Source organism: Lissotriton helveticus, chromosome 12 (assembly GCF_964261635.1).
Source record: "Lissotriton helveticus chromosome 12, aLisHel1.1, whole genome shotgun sequence".
In the NCBI taxonomy this organism is placed as follows: Eukaryota; Metazoa; Chordata; class Amphibia; order Caudata; family Salamandridae; genus Lissotriton; species Lissotriton helveticus.
The window spans coordinates 677,610,048-677,624,032 of NC_136073.1; the positions used below are offsets into that span (position 1 = coordinate 677,610,048).

Consider the following 13,985-nt stretch of genomic DNA (forward strand, 5'->3'; position numbering starts at 1 on the left):
GTCATTTGTCTGCCACGCCATGAAATACTGAATTGTTCCTGACATTCAGGAGCTATAGGAATTGAACAGAAAGCATTGGCAATATCAATAGTCGCATACCAAGTCCCTGTATGTCTCTGAATTCTTTTTATTGAAGTAACAGTGTCAGGGACGGCAACAGTCAAAGATGGTGTATGTTTATTCAGTTCACGATAATCCACCGCCATGCGCCATGAATTGTCACTTTTGCGCACCGGCCATTCGGGATTGTTCCACGCAGTAGTGATTGGAACCACTACTCCTACGTCCATCAAGTCTTGAATTGTGGCACTGATTTCATCATGCCCACCAGGAATTCTGTACTGTTTCATAAAAATCACCTTAGTCGCCTGAGGCACCTTCACAGGAGGAATTTTCAAACGACCTACTCTCACTGCGTTAGCTGAAATGTAACGTTTTGTTCCAAACTGATAGTACCCGTCATCTAAACACAGTCATTCCTTTTAAAATGTCCATTCCAATGATATATTCAGAAAGAGGCACAACTAATACACTATATTCTCTTTTTGATATACTTCCGATTTTTAGTGCACTACAGGGGTCTCTTTACCACCTAAGCCTGTAATTGTAAAATACTGTACTCTAAATTTCTTGGGATTTCCATATATTAGAGTGGCCTCCGCTCCCGTAGCTACTAGGGCTCAGGCCCGTTGTACATTACGATGTTTCCAGAAAATCTCTATATCCACATAGGGTCTATTATCTTTGCGAGCCCAATTCTATACCGAAGCTTGACCTATTTCCTAGTCATTTTTGCTCTTGTTCTGCACCCAGGACAAATCAGGGTAGAGACTTTCATATAATTTAGGAAGCACATCTTCCTGGTACACTCTCTCTTCATAATATGAATTTCTCATATCTCTGTCACTCTGCGTTCTTTGATCTGGGGATCTCCCTCGTTTGTTCCTCATTCTCTGTCCCGGGGATCTACCTCTTTCACTTCTGACTCTGCGATCTAAAGATTCTTCCCTCTCATGTCTTGTTCTATATTTTGGGGATTCTTCTCTTCTCCCCCGGTATGACTCATCAACACTTCCATCTAAATATCTCCGTTCATGGTTCTGTTTATTGACTCTTCTACTCCCTTCTTTCCTATCTAAACCCCTTTTTCGAAACATGCTCCATAACTTCGGAGTAGGTTCCCCATCTATTTCCTCTTTCTTCACCCCATCATTCATTAAAGCTGTAAACAAATCTCATCTAGTCAATCTGTTATTATCCGTTCGAGCTTCAGGTCTAGAAGGTCTTTCGAATTTCATCCACTCTCCCAGTTTGCTCAACTCACGAACTGCCTCAATCACTTGTGCTAAAGTATTTCCAGTCTGATTTATCAACAATGTCATCATCACCTGCTTATAAGCAGGAGGAGCAGTACGAATAATCTTATTTCGTACAGAAATATTAAGCAATCCTTCCATTAATTTATGTGCTTGGCCTAGGAAAATAGAGGTTTTCATCACCTCTTCCTTCAGTCTCTGTGTTGCATCTCTCAAAGTATACCAAGGTTTCTCGTTTATTGGCCAGTCTGATTCAGTTGGGTATTTGTGACTACATCCAGCTACAGCTAGTTGTAATAAATGAATCTGGTCATCAAGTGCATAGTTTCTAAAATGTTCTTGAATTGTCGGATCTGTGCTTAACGTACAAAATGTCACTGCATCTCCTCGGTCTAACATCACGCCTGCGGCACCCAAATCATAGATGCGAACCATCCATGTGAGTAAATGTTCACCAGGTCTCTGCCGAAACCTATCCAAAATGTCATTAATCTCTTGTTGCGTAAAGTCCTCCAAGCTATCTAAAGCTACACTCAGGGGGTATTGTGGACCACCCTGCAACTTTCTTTGATGTATCGGCTGCGCATGCACCTCTCTACCCCCTTCTGATGTATTCTCTTTCTCAGTCTTAATAGGCTCCTCTTTCTTGTTATCTTCCTCACCGAGTCTGAAAACTCTGAAGAATCCCAGATATTTCCATCCCACTCCTCGGGATCCCAGTCAAGTCCTGCCTTTGCAATAGCTGAGTGTATTTTCCTCTTATTAATTCTCCCTCTCTTGTTCCTATATTTGTACTTTGCAATGCACACCGCAGCCCTCTCCGCTACTGTCTGGTAAGTCTCTATCTTATCCAACAATAATTTATTCTGACATGTTAACAACGTAGTGGCATTCTTTGCTGCAACATACTCTTCTTCAAATCCTTTACACTCACGCTGCAACTGTACATATTTCTCATGGATTATTCTATAAGCATTTAAGAGGGCCCATCCTCTCCTTCCTAATATAGGAAGCTCTTCTCCTCTTCTTAGAGGCACTTTTTGTAGACATGCAACCACCTGAGCCGTTTCGGCTTTCAACAGACACGCATTCCAGTTTTCACTCAAACCAGCACTATTAGCCCACTCATGGGCCAGTACTCCATACGGAGTTGATTCCCATCCAGGAATTTCCATTGACAACTGAGAGTCAACCTTTGCTTTCCTAGAAAACATAACCCTTTTTTCTCCCCTTAGAATCCACCCCTTCGATTCTGTGAGTCACGACCCCAAGATGTAATGGCCTGAAAATTCTGCCAATAATCAGGACATGCAAGCTTATCCCTCTTGGGACCCAAAAGATACAACACTCCACAATACTTACCCAAGATAGGAACTACAATAATTACAATTCTAGGAGGAGGAGCTTCGCGCGCATCCGTGATGGCCGCGTGAGCACAGGGCTCCCAAGACCCTTCGCCACCTCCCGCATCTATCCTGGATACTATCCTGATTTGACGGAAGATCATTGAGGACGCAGCTCAGCTGACGTACTAGCTGCTTTCAGCGACGAAATCGGACTTCGGGTTCCCGAGTTACGCCATCCTGTATTTTGTGGCCTTCTCCATGGGATCGCCTGGGCCTTGAGTTGTGACTCTATCCGGACAGTAATTCAACAACAACGGCTGACGGTGTTCAGCCCGCAGCCCCACTTCACTTTCGGTTTAGTTTCTCCTGCATATCGTACCCCCTCATTGGGGTGACTGCTGATCGCGGCTGGCTCCTCTGTCAGTTCACTAGGCTTGGGGCTAGCGACTGTGTGGCTGTGGACTCATATTGATTCGTCTCTGCCTCTGGTGTTCTTGTGGGTGAATTCTAAGGAGCCATTTGGACCAGGTCTCAAGCTTCCCTTTGGGGCACCCGGCTCGCCATGACGGGCAAGCCCGAGGGTGACAAACGGAAAGTTAAGACCAACCTCCGTGGAGGCTCAGCCCAGACGAATGTCATGTACCGCTACACACTTCCTAAGGGATCCCCCGGTGGCGCACCTAAGATCCGGGAGACGGCTATCGACGATCCTACTATGTCGGCGAACTTAACGCTACAGGACGTGATGGGCGCCATTGCTGGCATCGAAACTTCTATCGGCCAACAATATGAAGCCCTGGCCCTGAAACTGGATACGGTGGCTATTGATGTCAATCTAATCAGAACAGATCTGGCTAAGACAAACGAAAAGGTGAAGTCTCTTGATCTAAAGACCTCCAGCCTCACGACGGATATGTCCGACTTGCAAACAGAAGTCCGCAACCTGAGAAATGCTAATGACTTCTTTGCTCGTCGCTTGGAGGATTTTGAGGGCCGTGCAAGACGCAACAACATGCGTATTATTGGGGTCCCGGAAGATTCTAGCTCACTCTCTACTGATCTTCGAGTAGAGGACCTTATCCTCAATCATCTCGCACCCAAGGGCCTGAGCAAATTCTTCGCTGTCGAACGAGCACACAGGGTGCCGGGGGGACAGGCAAAGCCCGGTATTCCCCCCTGTCCAATCATTGCAAGAATCTTTAACGTCAGGGACCGCGACGCCATCTTGCAGGCTGCACGGACAAGTGGTCCTACGCAGTTCGAGAACACTACAGTGAACTTTTATCCGGACTTTTCCCAATCGGTCCAGAAGCAACGAATGGGATTTCAAGGGGTGAAATGGAGGCTTAGAGACATGGAGCTGAAATATGAGATGTTGTTCCCGGCCCGGCTGCGTGTGGAATACGATGATCGGACATTCTTTTTTCTCCAGCCTGAGGAAGCGAGTGATTGGTTGGACACATTGCCTGCTCGTCGTGCTGGCCGAGACCATGCTAGTGGCGCAGAAGGGGGCCTGATGGACCAAGAATGACAATAGTGCCTGAGTCCTGAACACTATCCGCCGTGGACAGCTGCGGCTCACTGACCTCTTTGATCATTCTGTGGGTATCCTGGGGGGTGGCGGGGACGGAGGGACCCTTTCCTCCTCTGGGGTTTCTTTGTGTAGATTAGTTTTTGTTTTTGCTAGGGCGACAGGCACACTGCAAATTGGGGTGGCTTCTGAGTCTGTGCAGGGGTGCAGGGTGGGGGGGGAGTTCTGTTGAGGATCATTGGGGGAGGGGGGAATTGTATGGGGGTTGTTTTCCTTTTGTTCTCCTTTTTTCTCTTTTTCAAGGCAATGAACTGTTACGACTTCGGACATTGGTGTGGTGCTCGTTCTGAGATGGGAGTTCATCGTGGGTTTGGATGGGGGGTAGGGGGTTGAAGTTACTGAGCTGGAATGTAAATGGGTTGGGAGATCGGATAAAGAGAGGGGTGGCTATGCAGCTTTTGCGGCGCCTCTCGCCCGACGTTGTCCTACTACAAGAGACACACTTGATTGGGAATACTTGCCACGCTCTTAATAGGCGGGGTTACCGTCTTGTTGCTCATTCTGGCTTTACTTCTAGTTCTAGAGGGGTGGGTATACTGCTTAAGACCTCACTCCCCCTCGTGGTCGATGAAGTGGTTCTTGACGCTAGGGGTCGATATGTTGCACTGATAGGAAGATGGGAGGGGAAAACAGTTTCATTGGTATCGGTGTACGTTCCTCCTGGCTTACAATCCACAACATTTGCAGACTTGGGGCAGATGGTTTTGGGTCTCCCAGAGGGTGTTCTGATATTAAGTGGTGATTTTAACTCAGTCGTCTCTGGCAGGGCGGATCGTTATCCACCAGGGACCTTACAGCTGCGCACTCCTGGTTGGGTGACTTTCTGGAGACATTGGGGCTTGTGGACTGTTGGCGGTTACTGCACCCAGAGCAGACGCAGTTCACTTTCCACTCGGGCGCACATGGTAGTCTTTCTAGACTAGATTATGTCCTGGTGCCGGCGGCCCAATCCTCCTCGATTGGAGAGATTAGACACCTAGCTCGGGGTATATCGGACTACTCCCCTCTCTGGTTCTATTTTAACTCTAATGCAGGTGCTGAAGGAAGAGTGGCCCCGATTAACCCCTGGTATCTTCTTAACCCCAAAACCCGTACTGAGTTGATTAAATCATTAGATTTGTATTTTGCTGAAAACGTGGCATCCGTGTCCTCACCTGTTTCACTGTGGGAAGCTTTGAAGACTGTTATTAGGGGACAGGCATTGTCTTTGATAGGGTGTGCCAAGAAATGTAAAAATGAAGCAGTTGTTCGTCTCGAGACAGAAATTACTGAATTAGAGACTGCATTGGAGCGTAACGTTACTCAAGACGCATTGCATATCCTCAATCTTAAGCAATTAGAATACAAAAACTTAGTAACTGATGCTGCCAAGATGATGAGTAGGGGACAACAGGGACGATTGTATGATGTGGGCGATAAGGCAGGAAAATTGATTGCCTGGCTGGACAGAAAGGAGAGAGCGAGTCGTGTGATTCCTGTGATTGAGAACTCAGATGGTGTGCGTGTGACAGACCCGGTTGACATTGTTAGATGTTTTGCTGATTATTTCCGGGAAGTTTACACCTCGGTGTCAGACAGGCCCGAGGAGGATTCTCAGTTGTTACTTAGGGATATCGCATTGCCTTGTTTGTCAGAGTCTGATCGGGACTGTTTGGATGCCACACCCTCGGTGGATGAGGTAGCTCTGGCGGTGCGCTCTATACACTCCGGAAAGGCCTTGGGTCCCAATGGCCTCCCCATCGAACTGTATAAACTGCGCCCTGATACGCTAGCGCCATACCTCCGTGATATGTTTTTGGCTGCGCGAGAAACTGGCACCCTCCCTCGGGATCAGCGTCTTGCGACCATTGTGGTGATCCACAAGGAAGGTAAGCCACGGGATCGTTGTACATCTTACAGGCCTATTTCGCTCCTGAATGCTGAGCCTAAGATTCTGGCCAAGTTACTCGCTAATCGCCTTATCACAGTGATTAGTGATCTGATTCATCCGGACCAGTCGGGCTTTATCCCACACCGTAACACAGCATTGAATTTAAGGCGTTTGCATGGTGTTCTCGCGAGAGCATCGACTTTGAGTGAACCGGTCATCTTGGTGTTCTTAGATGCCACGATGGCCTTCGACACAATCGAATGGCCGTATCTTTGGGCCACACTCGCCAAGTTCGGTTTTGGCGCTGGCTTTATTAGTTGGGTTAAACTCCTGTACAATACGCCACTGGCGCAGGTAGTGGTTAATGGTCGGGTCTCCATGCCCTTTGCCCTTGGAAGGGGCACGCGGCAGGGTTGTCCGTTATCCCCGCTTCTCTTTGCTCTTGCGCTGGAACCACTCGCTGCTTGGCTACGGTGGGAACCCTCTATGAGGGGTATATATTGGACTCCGGACTTTGAAGATCGTATTTCATTGTACGCGGATGATATTTTATTGTACCTCACGTCTCCCCAAAAGTCGCTTAATGTGTTGTTCGACGTGCTTAACTCCTTCCGGAAGAACTCTGGTCTCGTTATCAACTGGTCAAAGTCCTATATTTATGTTCTCGCGGGTGGTGTCCCCCTTCTGCCGCGGGGTTGCCCCATCCAGGTGTCGCAGTCTGGTTTTAAATACTGGAGGATACTCATTTTGGCTCCACTAAATGTAAACACCCTCAGAACATCACCAGAGCGGAAAGAATCTTTTTGAACTCCATACGTGATGACACCTCCCTTGTTGTACGAGAGGCCGACAAGGGAGGTAATATTGTCATTATGGATAGGATTGACTATATGGATGAGATAGCTAGGCAATTGGCGGTAACAGATTGTTATACTAAACTAAAAACTAACCCCATCAAATCTGTCGAGAACAATATCAACATGCGGATTGTTGAATGGAAGGAATCTGGTCTTATATCTGACCAAGAATCCAGATTCCTGATGGCTAATAAATCACGTTATCCTTGTATCTATGCACTGCCCAAAGTGCACAAGGGGGGGTGCCTTTCCTCCCGGTAGGCCTATCATATCGGGAAATGGAGGGCCGACTGAACATATGGCAGAATATGTCGACTCTTTTCTTCAACCGATGGTACAGAATCTGCCATCCTATTTGAGGGATAGTAGGGAGCTCCTGTGCAAATTAGAGGACGTGACTTGGGACCATAACAACTTCACCTTTGTGACAATGGATGTAGAGAGCCTCTACACTTGCATTGCACTAGAAGATGGCTTACGCGCACTAAAATACTATCTATACCAACGCAATGCGAGTCACTTAGAACATAGCAATATGTTGCTAACTATGTCAGAGCTTATCCTAACACATAATGTGTTTCTACATGATGGTACCTGGTATATCCAGAAGCGTGGGACGGCCATGGGTTCCAGGTTTGCTCCATCTTACGCTAACCTTTTTATGGGTCTGTTTGAGATGGAGCATGCCTGGGGCAGTGGTGCAAAAGATTGGATCGAACATATTCTTTTTTATGTTCGTTACATTGACGACGTTTTCTTGATTTGGAAAGGGAGCAGTGAGGAATTAGATCAGTACTTTGCTTTCCTTAATGACAATGGACACAATATCAGGTTGACTATGACCAGATCCAGGGATGAAGTTTTCTTCTTGGATTTGAAACTGTACGCGAAAAGTGGGACTATCCATAGTGACCTGTATAAAAAACCCACTTCATGTAATAGTGTGTTACGAGCAGACAGCTGTCACCCTAAAAACACCATAGATGCCATCCCGTTTGGAGAGATGACACGGGTACGGCGTAACTGTAGTGAAGAAAAAAACTTTGAAGAAGGGCTACGACAGGTTACTAACAACTTTAAAAGAAGAGGTTATGACCCTAACGTACTGAAAAAAGCTGAAAATAAAATAAGAAAGAAAAATAGGAGTGAGACCCTTACCACTAGTGCTCCCAAGAGGAATATTTCTTTTAGCCAACAATGCACCTTCGTAACAGAATATGGCTTATATAGTAACCATATTTACAATCTGCTTCGGAAACATTGGCACTTACTCTTGTCGGAATCAATCCCTAGGGACATTGTGCCTGTTAAACCGAGGGTAGTCTATAAAAAGGGCCTTTCTATTAAAAACATGATTTGTCCAAGTTATATTAAACCAGTTAAGACGACTACCAGCACATGGTTGCCTGTGAAGACGGATGGTTTTCACACATGTGGTACTTGTTCCGTTTGTGAATACGGTCTTAACAAAATTAAAACCTTTAGCTACAATGGACCTAAGGAATACACAATAAGGGGATTGATCAATTTTAACACCACACATGTGGTATATGCCCTCATCTGTCACTGCAAAATGATATATGTGGGCAGTAGCACCAGAAATCTTAAGAAGCTAATTCAGGAACACGTTCGCGACATAAAAAATCAGGATATCCGCAGTCCTGTGGCACAACATATCTCTGAATGTAATACTGATCACGACGCCATTTCCTTTCATGCCATTGATCATGTGCCCAGCAATGATAGGGGCGGCGATAGAGGTTTATTGTTAAGACAAAGGGAATCGCGCTGGATTTGTAGACTGAGAGCGGTTCAACAGGGAATGAATACCAATAATGAGTTTCACTTTTTCCTATAGGGCTCTATAGGAATTAGCCTAAGTACTACCATCCTTGTTCCTCTATTAAAATGGCTGGCGGTTTTAAATTTAGATGTTGAATGCATATACCGCTCTGTGTTTTCTCCATGTATAAAAGCCATCTCTATAAAGTTTGTGTACATTGTTCTTCATTTGTAAAATTGATCCTATGTATGTGTCTTTTGATATGTCCAAAAATCTTGTTTTTTCATTTGTAAAATTGATTCTATGTATGTGCTCTTTGATATGTCCAAACATCTGTTATTTGATCACTCTCTTTACATCTGTTCCACAACTCCATTGGGGCACTAACTTATCTTTTCTAAAAACACTGGACTGGTAATGAAATTGTCATGTCCTTTATCATTGTTCGTTCTCTGCTGAATCTTAAATTATGTATCTTTAGTGATTCGAAGTATATCAAAGTCATGACCACTTTTGGCTTATTCTGCATGATTTTTTGGAATCATTTTCATAGTTAGTGGAATACTTTTTTTCAAAATACTGGGCTATAACGATATGCCTATGGCCTGAAGAAACATGTATTTGAATTAACTATATGCACGAGATGCATTTATCTGTATCCCTGCACGTTGCCCTATTCGGCAAACAAAGACAATTCTAAGATGGCGCCTGTCGTTTTACATATCGCGTGATATGCACGGTTGAATTTTGACCTTAAGTTTTGTCATTTATCTTTAAAATGTATTTTGACGTTAATTACCCTTTCGACTGCATCATTAGGTGTATTTATTCTTGTTAAAACTGTGCTTTTAAACAACTTGCTCGAATTGTATAAAATTAACTTACGCTTATACCATATTTATTATCACAATATGAGGAGTGTTTTTATCATGTTAATAACTTAATTCCCTTTCGATATGTTGTGAAATTTGTCAACGAATCTCTTCTGAGTAGCCCTGGTGCTGACGATAGTGGGGTTGACCATTTCAAAATGGCGGCCGTTGTTTGTTTACTTCGTGACGCAATCGGGAGATCGAGACCTGGTCGCCTGTCGTCTTTTGACTTTTTTGTTTAAACCTACTGATGTTTCACAAAAATCATGCTTAGATAGAGGATGAATTTTACCTTTACATTCGAAGGCTCCCTAGATTTATGCTTTCTCGGTGAGTTTGTGGTCCAATGTTAAAAGGTAAGGATTCAGTATGTCCTTCCTGTTCCAAGATGGCGGCGCTTTTTCTCGTACTTCACTTAGCAATTACTATTATCCAATTGTTAGTAATTGGCTCAATTATTCTATCAGGATACCTATATATACTGTGCTTCTGGCGCCAAGATTTCGAACCAGAAGACCACAACTTGATGCTCCTGCATGTTCCAGCCCCTTGGTGAGTCTTGCTTTGCGCACTGACACTAACTCTCTTTTGTTAAATCTTGGGAAACCTCTACATACCTCTTCAGCTCGTTTTTAAGAATTCCTTATGTAACAATTAGTTTTTTTCTGGTTTTAGGAGTGAACCTAGGGCTAGATTGTCTAAACTTATTGAAGACATGTATGTTTATGTCATTGGGTATTGGTTTTTGGACCAGTCTACCCTGCCCAAGATGGCGGCTCCCTTGCACAGAATTCGGCGCAGTTTGTTTGTTTCCTTGCCTTAACTTTTTGAGGTCTATATTTTCCCTGATGAATGCCTCTTATAGGTTTCTGATTGTAATGTTTCCTTGAGGTAAATCTTGGCCATGTTATGTTTAAAATATTACTTGTTGCTTCCACACTACAGATAAATTAAAGATCCTATTTTTAATTGAGTGTAACTTGGGTTTGGAATATATAGGGTTGTTTTCCTTTTGACTTATTAGGCATATTGCTGATTGTTTATTAACTGATCAATGACCTAGAACAATCTAATCCTATGCATATGATGATGCATATGATATACTCTCTCTTAATACCAACTCACATGTTTTGAAAATATTTTTTTTTTTAGACTTTTCTGTGGGCCTACTTTTGCTTCTGTGTTGACAGCGACCGTGACTAGGATCTGTGATCTTGCTTACAACTCTCCAGTGAGTATAGATATTATTTTGGCTCTAGTGAACGACTTGGAGGTTCTTTAGCAATACAGTGTAAAGGCATAGTAACCAATGTTTCGGACTATCGCAATTGGGCTTTCCTGTCTTAACTAATGTTGAGTGAAATGTTTACAACTGGTATGATAGTTTTGTACAGAATTTAGTGTAGAGAGTATCTCTGATACATCCTGTGGGGATTATTTTAACAGAGCAAAAAAAGAAACTCCATGAAAGCCTGACAAAGACGGATGTGAAACTTGATATCAGACAGTTTGTTTCAAGGTAATTTTTAAATACATGTGTATTCCAATATAATATTATTGTTATTTTTAAAGTCACAATCCTAAAACAAAATTATTTTTTCTGGTTAAATACCAACCACTGGCTTCCAACAACTAGCCAGCTGTGGCACTTAATGTCATGTACTACTATTGTTATCTTTAGGGTTACAATCCTGAAGAAATGATATCTCGCTCTTTTTTTGACAGAACTTTTTGTGATCATTTTATAAAACTGACTGTATCCCTGTTTTTCTAGTTTTTCTATTGTTCACTGTAGTGTTTTTTAATATGAATTGCAAATGTTTTCCCATGTTTGTAAATCACTTGTCATTAAACTAGTGACTGGACCCCCAAACCTTTTCTGGTTCTGTTCTCTGTTCTCTGGTTTGGGGTGTCCATGTATATACAAATTAAATTGTGCAATATAATATTAATTAAATTTTTTGGAATATATGTTTTTGCATGTGTTTTGTATAGCCCTGAAGAAGTCCGGCAACGGACGAAACGCGTCGGCTATCTGCAACTATCAAAAAAAGAAAATAAAGAATAAAAATTTAATAAAAGAAAGAAAATCCAAGTCACTACTTTTGTGTGTCTTATCTGAATAGTTGGGAAAACTAATAAGTCTGTTTATTTATGTTTTTAATAACTGTTCTGCAACAATGTATAACTTTTGAAGGGTGCTGTCCAACTATCATAATTAGCTTTCCTGGGTGGTAGGTTGCCTATCTCCCTTAAGGCCCGTGTGGGAATCACGTGTCTGGGCATAGCACCTTCTATTCCGACACAGTAGATGGTATTTTAACAGTGGTGCAGTTTTTTTCCTTAATTCCCAGTTCTCTTGCCTCATTGGTTTTAAATACTTGGGTGTGTTTATCTCGCTGGACCCTACGGTTCGCTATGACCGTAATCTACTCCCCCTACTCCAACGTTTGCGCTCGGATGTAGTGCGCTGGCTTAAATTACCATTGTCTCCGCTGGGGCGTGCGGCCCTTTTCAAAATGATGTCCTTACCGCGATTTCTATATGCACTCCAGAACAGTTTTGACGTGATTCCGTCTAAATATTTCCGGGAGGTAGAATTCTTACAGAGGCAATTGATATGGGACGGACGTTCGCGCATTGCTCTTCCAAAGTTAACGCTTCCCTGGTATGATGGCGGCATAGCGCTGCCGGACATTCGAAGGTATTATTGGGCTTCCCAACTTGCTGCCATCAACCATGGAATGTATGGTCCGGCGTTGAATCCGGCATTTGAAATGGATAGGTGGCTGCTACCGGGTGGTGATTATAACAGGGCGCTTTATTCGGGATCTGCCCGTTTAGGTCTCTCAGGACCTACCGCTATAGCCGTGCGTATATAGCATAGCGCGAATGCGGCTATGGGCTGGAGAGATAGATTAACCCGTGCAACTCCACTTTACGCTTCCGCAAAATTGGGCTCTCTGTGGAAAACTAAGGGGTTTGACAAATGGGATACGATCGGTATTAGTAAAGTACGTGATCTCTGGGTTAAGGGAGGGGTAAAGACCTTTTCGGACTTGCAAGTGGAATATCAGCTGAGTGACAGGGAATTCTTTCGTTATGTTCAAGTACGTCATGCCTTGAATTCAGTTTTTCCGGCGGGAAGTGACGTTCCGGAATCCTTCCCCCTCGAAGATCATATATTGGATGGTCATGTGCCAGATAGCACCGTTTCATTGTTTTATAAAAAGATGATTAATGACCGGTCTAGTTTGCTTGACCGCCTTAGGGACACCTGGATTGCTGATGGTATTGAATTAGACGACGAGGACTGGCAGTCCATGATCTCCTCTCCCAGGGAGGTTGCGATTCCGGCCCGTCTCCGCCTGGTCCAGCTCAAGATCCTCCACCGAATCTATGTCACCGGCCCCCGCCTGATTCATATGGGCTATTCCGCTGATGGCTTATGTAAGCGTGGTTGTGGTCTCCTCGGCACCTTTCTTCATATAATTTGGGAATGCCCTGAGGTGGTGCGTTTTTGGACTCGTATACATGAAGTGATGAGTGAGGTAACGGGTATTGTGATGCTGCCAGAAGCCAGGCAATGTCTATTGAATGTATGGGGACCGAATGATTATGATGTGTCACAGCTTCGATGGGTGACTCTTGCCAATATGATAGCCAAACGAGATATTGCGCAATTATGGGGGTCCCAGAGGCCCCCTACAGTGACGGCCTGGACAGAGAGTATGGACTGGTGCATGTTCAGAGAGAAAACGGTGTATGTGGCGAGCGGTAGACCCAGGAAATGGGGGAAGATTTGGAACCAGTGGAACTCGTACCGGGGTGATGTATGTACGCCCCCGCTCACAGAGATCTCTAGTCCTCCCCAATCGCCCTGACCCAACATTTCTGCTCTGATGTGATGTATTTATTGTTCATATGCAGTTCTGCCCCCGGGCCCCCCCCGCCTTACCTGTAATTGACGACTTTTATCTTTTGTTATCGTGTTTCTCCCGTCCACCTTGAGCACACGCCTGATGATTGCACTATTGTTATATTGCCTTGTTTGTTTGTTGATGTTTTATCATAATAAAAAGTTACAAAAAGAATTACAATTCTATAGCTCTTGCCGAGAGGCTCGCACACCAAAACAAACCTCCTAGTGACCGGCGCTGTGCATGAGGCAATTTACCGCTCCTCTCCGTCACAGAATACTCACCTAGGTAGGACTACATATATCCAACGCATACCTCTCCTAACAAGGCTGGGGGTGGAAGAATTTGAATTTCGCTCCTTGCTAGGAGCAGGCCAACCTTCCATATCAACAATTACCTACCAGAAGGGAACTTACCCATCCTTCTACAA

At 44.2% G+C, this 13,985-nt stretch overlaps 1 protein-coding gene and 1 long non-coding RNA gene across 4 annotated transcripts in view; one reads left to right on the plus strand and one right to left on the minus strand.

Moving 5' to 3' along the window:
• The window catches only part of LOC144798450 (uncharacterized), a 1,486,395-nt gene that overhangs the window by 257,148 nt on the left and 1,215,262 nt on the right, over positions 1–13,985 (plus strand). For both annotated transcript variants that reach the window (XR_013603538.1, XR_013603540.1), the window contains exons 6-7: positions 10,788–10,866; positions 11,082–11,154. This is a non-coding gene — a long non-coding RNA (uncharacterized LOC144798450). The remainder of the gene's footprint in view (positions 1–10,787; positions 10,867–11,081; positions 11,155–13,985) is intronic.
• C12H16orf86 (chromosome 12 C16orf86 homolog) overlaps positions 1–13,985 on the minus strand; it is a 257,140-nt gene that overhangs the window by 157,334 nt on the left and 85,821 nt on the right. The window lies entirely within an intron of this gene.